This window comes from Aquarana catesbeiana, linkage group LG02 (assembly GCF_042186555.1).
Source record: "Aquarana catesbeiana isolate 2022-GZ linkage group LG02, ASM4218655v1, whole genome shotgun sequence".
NCBI lineage: Eukaryota > Metazoa > Chordata > Amphibia > Anura > Ranidae > Aquarana > Aquarana catesbeiana.
In genome coordinates, this window is record NC_133325.1 from 134,392,023 (window position 1) to 134,405,397 (window position 13,375).

A 13,375-nucleotide genomic window follows, 5' to 3' on the forward strand; every position below is an offset into this window, starting at 1 on the left:
CCTTTTTTATCAGTAGGGGCTGGCCAGTCCAGAATGGCAGAGACCTTCTGGGGGTCCATCTTGGTTCCCTCCACAGAAATGATCAATCCCAGGAACTGAATGCTTTGTTGTTCAAACACGCACTTTTCAGGTTTTGCATACAGGCCGTGACAACAGAGTCATGTTAGTATGTTTTTGACATGTTCACGATGTTTAACCAGGGAGGGAGAGAAAATCAGGATGCCATCTAAGTATATTATGACAAACAGGTCAAGATAGTCTCTGAAAATGTAATTCACGAAGTGCTAGGGGCAGGGGCGTTGCAGAGACCAAAGGGCATTACTAAATATTCAAAGTGCCCAAACCAGGTGCGGAAAGCGGTCTTTCATTAATCCCCACTCCAGATACGGACTAGATTGTAAGCTCCACGAAGATTCAGTTTAGTGAATATTACTGCGGCTCCCAATCTTTGAAACAGTTCGGGTACCAAAGGAAGGGGGTACCGTTTTTTTATCGTCATTTTATTGAGCTCCCGATAATCTACGCAGGGGTGTAGAGAGTGGTCTTTTTTTTCCACAAAGAAAGTTCCTGCTCCTGCCGGGGAGGTGGAAGGCCGAATAAACCCCTTTTTCAGAATGTCATTGTTACATAGTAGGTGAGGTTGAAAAAAGACACAAGTCCATCAAGTCCAACCTATGTGTGTGATTATGTGTCAGTATTGCATTATATATCCCTGTATGTTGCGGTCATTCAGGTGCTTATCTAATAGTTTCTTAAACTATTGATGCTCCCCGCTGAGACCACCGCCTGTGGAAGGGAAGTCCACATCCTTGCCGCTCTTACAGTAAAGAACCCTCTACGTAGTTTAGGGTTAAACCTCTTTTCTTCTAATTTTAATGAGTTGCCACGAGTCTTGTTAAACTCTCTTCTGCGCAAAAGTTTTATCCATATCGTGGGGTCACCAGTACGGTATTTGTAAATTGAAATCATATCCCCTCTCAAGCATCTCTTCTCCAGAGAGAATACGTTCAGTGCTCGCAACCTTTCCTCATAACTAAGATCCTCCAGACCCTTTATTAGCTTTGTTGCCCTTCTTTGTACTGGCTCCATTTCCAGTACATACTTCCTGAGGACTGGTGCCCAGAACTGGACAGCATACTCCAGGTGTGGCCGGACCAGAGCCTTGTAGAGTGGGAGAATTATCGTTTTATCTCTGGAGTTGATCCCCCTTTTAATGCATGCCAATATTCTGTTTGCTTTGTTAGCAGCAGCTTGGCATTGCATGCCATTGCTGAGCCTATCATCTACTAGGACCCCCAAGTCCTTTTCCATCCTAGATTCCCCCAGAGGTTCTCTCCCCCAGTGTATAGATTGCATTCATATTTTTGCCACCCAAATGCATTATTTTACATTTTTCTACATTGAACCTCATTTGCCATGTAGTCGCCCACCCCATTAATTTGTTCAGGTCTTTTTGCAAGGTTTCCACATCCTGCGGAGAAGTTATTGCCCTGCTTAGCTTAGTATCGTCTGCAAATACAGAGATTGAACTGTTTATCCCATCCTCCAGATCGTTTATGAACAAATTAAATAGGATTGGTCCCAGCACAGAACCCTGGGGAACCCCACTACCCACCCCTCACCATTCTGAGTACTCCCCATTTATCACCACCGTCTGAACTCGCCCTTGTAGCCAGTTTTCAATCCATGTACTCACCCTATGGTCCATGCCAATGGACCTTATTTTGTACAGTAAATGTTTATGGGGAACTGTGTCAAATGCTTTTGCAAAATCCAGATACACCACGTCTACGGGCCTTCCTTTATCTAGATGGCAACTCACCTACTCATAGAAGGTTAATAGATTGGTTTGGCAAGAACGATTCTTCATGAATCCATGCTGATTACTGCTAATGATACCGTTCTTATTACTAAAATCTTGTATATAGTCCCTTATCATCCCCTCCAAGAGTTTACATACTATTGATGTTAGGCTAACTGGTCTGTAATTCCCAGGGATGTATTTTGGGCCCTTTTTAAATATTGGTGCTACATTAGCTTTTCTCCAATCAGCTGGTACCATTCCAGTCAGTAGACTATCTGTAAAAATTAGGAACAACGGTCTGGCAATCACTTGACTGAGTTCCCTAAGTACCCTCGGATGCAAGCCATCTGGTCCCGGTGATTTATTAATGTTAAGTGTCTCAAGTCTAATTTTAATTCTGTCCTCTGTTAACCATGGAGGTGCTTCCTGTGTTGTGTCATGAGGATAAACACTGCAGTTTTGGTTACTGAAGCCCCCCGATTCACTCGTGAAGACTGAGGTGAAGAATAAATTCAATACCTTCGCCATCTCCCCATCCTTTGTAACCAGATGTCCTTCCTCATTCTTTATGGGGCCAATATGGTCTGTCCTCCTTTTTTACTGTTTACATACTTAAAGAATTTCTTGAGATTTTTTTTGCTCTCCTCCGCTATGTGTCTTTCATGTTCTATCTTAGCCATCCTAATTGCACCCTTACATTTCTTGTTGCATTCTTTATAAAGTCTGAATGCTGAGGATGATCCCTCAACCCTGTATTTTTTGAAGGCCTTCTCCTTTGCTTTTATATGCATTTTTACATTGGAGTTAAGCCATCCAGGACTTTTGTTCGCTCTTTTAAATTTATTACCCAATGGGATACATTGGCTAATGCCCTTATTTAATATGCTCTTAAAGCAAACCCATCTCTCCTCCGTATTCTTTGTTCCTAACATTTTATCCCAATTTATGCCCTTTAGCAAGGTTTGTAGTTTAGGGACGTTGGCTCTTTTGAAATTCAGTGTCTTTGTATTCCCTTTATGTTTCCTATTTGTGTGATTTATACTGAAACTAATTGACCTGTGATCGCTGTTACCTAAATTGCCCCGTATTTCCACATCCGTGATCAGGTCTGTATTGTTGGTAATCAGTAGATCCAGTAATGTTTTATTTCTAGTTGGTGCGTCTACCATCTGACCCATAAAATTGTCCTGCAAGACATTAAGGAACTGACGAGCCTTAAATGAATGCGCGGTTCCCCCTGCCCAGTCTATGTCTGGATAATTAAAATCCCCCATTATGATAACACTTCCCATCCTTGCTGCTAATCCAAATTGTGATAGGAGATCTGTCTCCACTTCCTCCCTCAGGTTAGGGGGCCTATAGCATACTCCCAGTATTATTTTCCCCTTAGCTTCATCCCTTTGGAGCTCTACCCATAAGGATTCCACCTCCTCTCTAGCTCCCTCAGTGATGTCATCTCTCACATTCACTTGTACATTATTCTTGATATATAGGCATACCCCTCCCCCTTTTTTACCCTCTCTATCCTTGCGGTATAGGGTATACCCTTGAATGTTTGCCAGCCAATCATGAGAGCTGTTGAACCAGGTCTCTGAAATTCCCACAAAATCCAAATCCTCCTCGAACAACAGTATCTCTAGTTCACCCATCTTGTCCGCCATGCTCCTGGCATTGGTGAACATGCCACATAGTTTAGACCGGTCGCATATTGTCCTCGTATTGGGTGTTTCACTTTAATTGGGTGTTATGTAAGTCTTCAGGGTCCCTAACTACAGCTCAGTCAAAGGGAAGATTCTCCCAAAAGGAATTTCTGCTCCAGGGAGGAGTTCGATTGGGCAATCGTATGACCTGGGTGGGGAAGAGTTTCTGCACCTTTTTTGCTGAAGACATCCAGGCAACTGTGGTAAACCTCAGGAACAGCTTGATGGGTTTCAGAATCGGATTCTAAGCATAGTAGGGAAGATGGGATATCGGCAGCCTCCAGTAAGCAGTGTTAGTGACAGTAAGGAGAGAGGAAGCTGATCTTCCCTGTGATCCAATCAATTTGTGGATTGTGAGCTCTCAGCCAAGGCATACCTAGTATGATGGGAAACAGCGGAGATTCAATGTCATCTAGACACAGTAGTTCTTGATGATTACCTACAATGGTGGTGTGTAATGGTACAGTTTCTTGCGTGACTGGCCCTGACTTAATAGCTGAACCATCGGTCAAATGTACTGAAAGTCCTTTTGTTCTAGGCCGCAGGGGAATGTGGTATCTGGTGGCAAAGGACAAGTCCATAAAACCGCTGCAGGCTCCCGAATCAATTATAGCGGTGGCCTGAGTATTCCCTCCTGGAAGCTGTAAGAGAATGGAAACAGCCAGATGAGAAGTACTATTTGGCAAGGCAGGTGCAAGAGCAGGAGGGATGGAAAAGCACTTACGGAGCTTTGTAGGGCAAGTCCTCACATAGTGTCCAAGTTCCCCACAATAGAGGCAGAGATTACTGGCCCGCCGGCGTTGACGTTCCTCAGATGTGAGCAAAGGACAAAGCAAGCCCAACTGCATTGGTTCGGAAGTATCAGAGGTGGTAGTTACTGGAGCTGAGGAGGCTGAGTGAGGAAAACTAGGCACATGTGGAAGCATCCAGACTTTGTTCCCTGAGATGTTTGTCTATTTGAATAGATAAGTTGATGAGGGCATCTAAAGTCTCTGGGATGCCCACTCAGGCCAGATCATCCTTTAATGGTTCAGAAAGGCCCATGCGAAACTAGTAACGCAGGGTGGCGTCGTTCCAGTTTGTGCCGGAACTCCAACGCCTGAACTCTGATACGTAGTCTTCCGCTGGTCTACGGCCTTGCTGCAGGGTATACAAAGCCGCTTCCGCAGTGGCAGTCTGTTGCGGGTCCTCATAAAGCAGAGACATGACTTGAAAGAAGGTGCTCAAGCTGTTGAGAGAGGCATCCTTCTGTTCCAGAAGACGGTGGGCCCATGACTAAAACCACCCGCAAAGCGCTGCTGCAGCAGCACTTTGCCAGCGGTATAGCCACACTGCCCATTGATTTCAATGGGGAGGAGCGGTGAAGGAGCGGTATACACACCGCTCCTTCACCGCTCCAAAGATGCTGCTAGCAGGACTTTTTTTAGCGTCCTGCCAGTGCACTGCTCCAGTGTGAAAACCCTCAGGCTTTCACTTTGGAGAGACAGGAGCAGCTCTTTCACAGTGCTTTGCAGACGCTATTTTTAGCGCTGCAGCGCCTGCAAAGCGCCCCAGTGTGAAAGGGGTCTAAGGGAATACCTCTCCTGCATAACAAATAAGGGTTCTCAGAGAACCATGTGGACTGAGGTGGGCTGCAGTATTGCCTGGATGAAAACTGAAATCCCCATGCAGATAGCTTCTATTTCCTCCAAACATATAAAGGATTCATTTTCAGTTTGAATTGGAGCATTCCTTTAACATGGCAACTCAATATAGCACTGCAGTAGTACAAAACTTTAGAAAAGCTATTTAACTGCTTTTGAAAAGAAAGCTTAAAATTATTTGTTGGTAGCAAGTTATTGCATTTACAGGCTGGCTATTTCAATGGCAATGATGATTTTTCACTATTAAAGTGAATATTTGACAGGAAACTGCTGAGGAGAGTTTCATTATAAGTACTGCTGCAGAATGACAGTAATACAAAAATAACAAAAATACACTTTTTTTGTCAAGCACTGTTCACTGCTTTCAGAATAAGAAGACAATAAGGATCTTCTCCAGCTCACCTTGGCAGAGTGATAATTTTGTCCTTTAATCACATAAAGCGGTGACCTTGAAAAAGAGATCCTGACAGGTCCAGAAACATCAGAAACATCAGCTTCTGATGACTGCTTGTTTATGTGAAAGCATTCTATGCATTAAGGTGAAAAACCTTCTGTGCTGCAGCTGTAATATTCTGCCCGATCTGATCCAGCGATGTGCACAAGCGCAGCAGCTTCAGCCGCTGTCTCTCTCCTTTTTGGACAGATTGATAGCAGCAGAAGCCATTGGCTCCCGCTGTTGACAATCAAATCCTGTGACACGGAAGCAGGGGGCGGGGCCAAGTCCCACTGTCTGTGTCAATGGACAGGTGCCCCCAGAGAAAGCGATTTTCTGTGGAGGCACCCGATGCAGAGGAGGGGCCTGGAGCGCCGGCAGGCAACCCCAGAAGAAGAGAATCGGGTTTGCTCTGTGCAAAACTATCGCACAGAGCAGGTAAGTATAGGCATGATTGTTATTTTTATTTTTAAAAATAAACATACATAATCACCTATATGCCTGCAACATTGGTCCAATGCTGCAGCTGTCCACTGCCGCCTCTAAGACTGAGAACGGAGCGATCACATGACTTCTTCTCACTCAGTTCTTGGTCTTCACTGAGCAGAGAACGGTTACTGACAGACACTGCTCTCTGCTCTGCCCCTCCAGGACCCACTGGTGTGCCAGGCTGTGGAGGGGGCAGGAGCAGCTCTCAGCAGCTGTCTGAGAGGCTGAACCAGCTGGTGGATCCCAACTTTAAAGTCAGGATTCTTGCAGAGCCTGGACCAGCTCTGTGACATCACAGGAGTGCAGAAATAAGTGCACTTCTGTGACCCACAAGAAAAGTATGGCCAAAAAAGCTTTGCCTATGCTTCTCTTTTAAGGGGAACACTCTGAGGTTCCCTGTGCCATCCTTAAGAAATAATACCATGATGGGTAAATCAATAATAGAATAACTTGGAGATGTACATTTTAGCATGCTATAAGACATACTGTACAGACATACGTCAGGCATAGGTGTTAGGTGGATTTTAAATGTTAATTATTACAATGTTTAAAGAAATTCTGTATAGAACTTCTGTTTTCTTCTTTGTTACAAATGCCTCTGAATATTGAGAACAGAACAGCAGTATGCTCTCTCTGATAAAGACATACAATTGCCTGATGTATGGTTTTATTGTGTGATTGTAGGGAGTATTAGTCATTGTTAGAGACGTGAGCTGTGAGTCATTTATTTTCAGCTCAGTATACTAATTTAATTCTCTTTTGCAATATTATTTATACAAAAGATTTAGCAGATTTTACTAGAAACATTTAAGGAAAAAAAAATCTTTTCTTAGGTGTGACACATATTTTCACTCCTCCATCCTGCTGTGAAGATGGAGGAAGATAGATTTTGCTCAATCTCCTTCCAGGTAGCACTCTGTATTCCTGCCAGCTTATCAGAACACTGCCGCACATCACATACCTGTTAGCATTGTCATGGTGAAAAAAGGATGGACGCAGAGGTATACCAAAAATACACATTTAAACCCTTCACAAACAGAAAGATGTTTAGATGACACTCTTCATTCTTTCTTTACTACATAAAGCTGGTGAGATTTGAGACTGTGTTGAGAATCCTGTGCTGGCTCCAAGGTCAGTTTCCCAGATTGGATATGGGTAGCATTTAAATCATATAACTCCTACAAGAACGCAAATATTCCTTTTATTCTGAAACTTCAGTTACACAGCCAATGATACATCAATATTTCCAGTTGGAGTTTTTTTAGCCTTTAAATTCTCAAATGCACTGATTATTATATACAGTATTATGACCATTGACAGGTAAAGTGAATAACATTGATTACCTCGTGACAATGGTACCTAAAAATGGGTGGAATATATTGGGCAGCAAATGAACATGTTGTCCCTGAAGTTGATGTGTTAAAAGCAGAAAAAATGGATTTGAGCAAATTTGACCAGGACCAAATTGTAATGGCTAGATGACTGGGACAGAGCAGTTCTTTTGGGATGTTCCTGGTCTGCAGTGTTAAGGACCTACCAAAAGCAGTCCAAGGAAGGAAAACTGGCTGGACCGGAAACAGGATCATGGGCTGGTTCCAAAAGAAAGGCGTCAGAACACACAGTGCATCACAGTTTGTTGTGTATGGGACTGCTTAGCCACAGACCGTTCAGGGTGTCAACAGCCAAAAGTGCCTACAATGGGCACATGGGCATCAGAACTGGACCGCAGAGCAATGGAAGAAGGTGTCTTCAAGGTGTTGACTTGACCTCCAAATTCTCCAGATTAATCCAATTTAGAAACTGTGGGGTGTGCTGGATAAACAAGACTGACACATGTAGGCCTCACCTCCCAAACTACAGGAATTAAAGGAACTGTTACTGACAGCTTGGTGCCAGATACCACAGCATACCTTCAGAGGTCTCGTGGATTCCATGTTTGACAGGTCAGGGCTGTTTTGGTGGCAAAAGGGGGGCCTACTCAATATTAGGTGGGTGGTCATAATGTTATAGATGATTGGTATATAGTGGTAATGTATAACCAATGTAGATGATAAGTATGTACAGTGCCTTGAAAAGTATTCATACCCGCATACATTTTTCACATTTTGTCATGTTGCAACCAAAAACGTAAATGTATTTTATTGGGATTTTATGTGATAGACCAACACAAAGTGGCACATAATTGTGAAGTGGAAGCAGGGGCGTAACTAGAAATCACAGGGCCCCATAGCAAAATGTTGTATGCCCCCCCCGCAAACCACCCCCTCCACAAAAAAAAGAACTAATGCCATTGAACAACAGATTACCGCACTCATGTGGCACAGTACCCAGGCAACAGCTTATATTAATTTTGAACAACAAAGTATGCAGTATACTGTATGCAGCCCCTGGAGGACACACATTGCTGACCTCCAGCCTTCTAACCAATTTCTGTTCTGTTATATAAAATGAAATAGTTCAACTCACCATAATGCAGAATCAGTGGGAGCCCTGAGCGTGTCACTTGCCACCGTCGCCTGCCACCAGATGCAACTTGTCACGGAATGTCACTTGCCACATCACCCGACACACGTTTTGGATTGTCCACTTGCCACGTCGCCTGCCACCAGATGCAGATTGTCACTTGTCACACATTGCAGAATGTCACCTGCCACATGTTGCCGATTGTCCACTTGCCACGTCCTGGATTGTCACTTGCCATGTCACCTGCTACACATTACTGATTGTCACTTTCCACGTCCCAGATTGTCACTTGCCACACATTAGATTGTTACTTGCCACGTCACCTGCCACACATTACGGATTGTCACTTGCCACACATTACGGATTGTCACTTGCCACACATTACGGATTGTCACTTGCCACGTCGCCTGCCACATGTTATGGATTGTCACTTGCCACGTCACCTGCCACACATTACGGATTGTAACTTGCCACGTCCCGGATTGTCACTTGCCACACATTACGGATTGTCACTTGCCACGTCGCCTGCCACATGTTACAGATTGTCACTTGCCACGTCACCTGCCATACATTACAGATTGTCACTTGCCACGTCACCTGCCACACATTACGGATAGTCACTTGCCATGTCACCTGCCACACATTACGGATTGTCACTTGTCACGTCCCGGATTGTCACTTGCCACACATTACGGATTGTCACTTGCCACATCCCAGATTGTCACTTGCCACACATTACGGATTGTCACTTGCTGCCACGTCCCGGATTGTCACTTGCCACTTCTCCTGTCACACATTACAGATTGTCACTTGCTGTGTCACTTTCATGCTGTGTCCCAGAGTCAGGCAGCAGAGAGATAAGGTCATCTCTCTGCTTCCCGAGGCTGCCTGCACAGTAAGGGGGGAACTGCACTGCAGGGATGCAGGGAGGGCGCCGGGCGGTGAGAGATGATGTCATCTCTATGCACCCCCGGCTGCCAGCTCCCTGATTGGCCAGCCCGCTCACACACGAGCTGAGCCGCCCAGCTAACTCACCGCCTGACAGCCCTCGGAGCCGCCCGCGCTCTCATCGCAGACCCGCGGAGCCGTCCGCTCTCACCCGTGGGTCCGCAAAGCCGCCCGCTGTCACCCGCGGGCCCGCGAAGCTGCCCGCTGTCGCCCACGGAGCCGCCTGTCCTCACCGGGCCCCTAACGGCTGCGGGCCCCATAGCGGCTGCGTGTGTCGCTATAGCGGTAGTTCCGCCACTGAGTGGAAGGAAAATGATAATTGTTTTTCTAATTTTTTACAAATAAATATCTGAAAAGTGTGGCGTGCATTTGTATGCCACATTTTGTAGAAATACTTTGTAGAAATACTCTGTAGAACCACCTTTCGCTGGATTTACAGCTGCAAATCTTTTTGGGTATGTCGCTACCAGCTTTGCACATCTAGAGAGTGAAATTTTTTCCCATTCTTCTTTGCAAAATAGCTCAAGCTCTGTCAGATTGGATGGAGATTATCTGTGAACAACAATTTTCAAGTTTTGCCACAGATTCTCAATTGGATTTAGGTCTGGACTTTGACTGGGCATTTCTAACACATGAATATGCTTTGATCTAAACCATTCCATTGTAGCTCTGGCTGTATGTTTAAAGTTGTCCTGCTGGAAGGTGAACCTCCACCCCAGTCTCAAGTCTTTTGCAGACTCTAACAGATTTTCTTCTAAGATTGTCCTGTTTTTGGCTCCATCCATTTTCCCATCAACGCTAACAAGCTTCCCTGTCCTTGCTGAAGAAAAGCATCCCCACAACATGATGCTGCCACCGCCATGTTTCACAGATGGTGTGTTCAGCGTGATGTGCAGTGTTAGTTTTCCACCACTCATAGCGTTTTGCTTTTAGGCCAAAAAGTTGAATTTTTGTCTCACCTGACCAGAGCACCTTCTTCCACATGTTTGCTGTGTCCCCCACATGGCTTCTCACAAACTGCAAACGGGACTTCTTTTGGCTTTCTTTCAACAATGGCTTTCTTCTTGCCACTCTTCCATAAAGACCAGATTTGTGGAGCACACAAGTAATAGTTGTGCTGTGGACAGATTCTCCCACCTGAGCTGTGGATCTCTGCAGCTACTCCAGAGTTACCATGGGCCTCTTGGCTACTTCTCTGATTAATTCTCTCCTTGCCCGGCCTGTCAGTTTAGGTGGACAGCCATGTCTTGATAGGTTTGTAGTTGTGCCATACTCTTTCCATTTTTGGATGATGGATTGAACAGTGCTCTGTGAGATATTCAAAGCTCGGGATATTTTTTATAACCTAACCCTGTTTTGAACTTCTCCACAACTTTATCCCTGACCTGTCTTTTGTGTTCCTTGGCCTTCATGATGCTGTTTGTTCACTAAGGTTCTCTAACAAACCTCTGAGGGCTTCACAGAACAGCTGTATTTATACTGAGATTAAATTATACACAGGTGGACTCTATTTACTAACTAGGTGACTTTTGAAGGCAATTGGTTCCACTAGATTTTAGTTAGGGGTATCAGAGTAAAGGTGGCTGAATGAGAATGCACGTCACACATTTTTTAGATATTTATTTGTACAAAAAATTGGAAAACCATTTATTATTTTCCTTTTACTTCACAATTATGTGCCAATTTGTGTTGGTCGATCACATAAAATCCCAATAAAACACATTTATATTTTGGTTGTAACATGACAAAATGGGCAAAATTTCCAGGGGTAGGAATACTTTTTCATGGCACTGTATTGTAAGATTTAGGCCACTTACAGACTGGGCATTTAGCCTCAGTGCCTTATCTAGTCCTGCTGCCACCAGACTGTCAAACTCTATGTGGGGCAGAAAGCTTGCATTCTGGACATTCGTCCCTGGGTGCATACTGCCCTAATTTTGAAGTATTGAAGTATAGTAGAATTCTTAAAATGTTAATTTTAGAAACATTTGGTAGATTTATTAAAATTGATAGTGGGGTCATATCAGCAGTTGTTTTTGACCGCAGTGACAAGAAAATTGGGATGGAAAATTTTTTCTCGAATGGGAAAGTCCATTCACTCCAGAATTGTTCGTTCAAAGCAAATGTTTTTTTTAAATACTTTCAAATAACATTAATCATGTATGATAAGAATTTTTATATGAACAGTCGTTCAAAAATGTACTAATGTATGGCCAGCTTTACTGTAATTTCCTTTTTGCCTTTAGGACAGGATGTAAAGGAAAATTTTCCAAATGAGGCACAGATCAAACCCCCCCCAGGGGTTTTAATCATTCCTTACGGTATCCAAAATTCTAGCTTTAGATATACTTTTGGGTTCCTTCATTTTAAATGCCTGCCAGTGCCTGAAGGAATATGTATTGAACTTGTACTGTCAAAGGCCAAATCCAGCCACACCAATCTTTTTTTAATTTTGGATGGAGAGGGAAGCAAAGATCCCCTGTCAGATTTTATTGCAGCCTGTGTCCCCATTGTGAAGGGGTTATAGTGTGTGGGTTGCGGGGTTAAATCTTCTGACAGGTTATTATTTCTGTCTGTGAATTTCTGTACAGTTCATGACCAGTTCCCTTATTTCTTGGTCTTGCTCTCACGGGATAGGAAACGAGGTACATTCTTCCCAACAGGGTCACAGAGAGAGTCATGGTGCATGGTGTCATAGATTTGACAGCAACTAATATGTTGTCCATTTATTGCCCATATAAGGGCACAATTGGCCATTTGTTGCTCACGTTTTTTCACAAATACACATTTTCTGCCCACAAATTGCCAACTTATTGCTCATTATTGTTTTGTTTGCTTGCTTGTTGATACTATATTGCCAGGATTGACCTACTGTTGCCAATGTTCGGTGAAGATTGCTAATACTGTATGTTGCCTACATTTGTTTTGCATGTTTTGAAGATGGTCAATATGTTGATCCCATTCATTGCCCATATATTGCACATGCATTGCCAGGGTATTAGGAGCCATGTTACTATGATTTAACACTCTACCCCTTGCCCCATAAAGGCCTTTCTCCTTGACACCATGCATCATATTTTGACAGTGCACCTTTTTCAGTGAAGTGTGTTTGGCGCTGTTACCTTTGCAGAATGTCAAGCTCATAAAGTTCCATAAAATTTCAGTGTGACTAGCAAAATACATAATGCTTTTCAGCCAGTCTTTTGAGCCCAAACCCTGCTAAATAGGATGTATGCATCCCTGACCTTTAGTGCAGTTAAGCAGTACAACCGGGTCAAAGACCTGTGGACTGACTGCAGAACACGGACTAAAAAAGCAGTAGCAATTGCAGAACACTAATGCAGTCACCCCGTTCCTTCCTCCCTGTAAGCATATTCAATGTTAGAATGACTAACTAAATGCATCCATATCATCTAAGGCTTGGTAAACGGCAGCATTTTATATTTTTGCTTTTGGGTATAATACCACTTTGACCCCTTGGCGCCAATGTAACACAAATATGCGGCCCCACTAAACTGGGCTTTTTTCCGTGAGGTCGCATATTAGCGTATCTCCCTTTGTGCTGGGAGCACACCGCATGCGTATCCAAAAGAAGTAACTATACACGGTTTTACTAACACATGTGAAAGTTGCAAAATTGGGCTTAGGCATTAATATTTGTTTTACCCTATAGAAGGGGTTAATAATATAACAGAACTGCTTTCATTTGTGTCTTTTATATATGTCTAGAGTTTGCCTTAATGAGTGGACTTTCTGATTTCAGTTTCATTGCAATGTTTCTGGAATGAATAGTATTAGAAATGCGCTCATTGCTAAGAGTTTTTTCTGGATTACAACAAAGGCAAAGGTACATAATGTTGCTGTCATACATTAATAAAGACCTTCAAATACAATT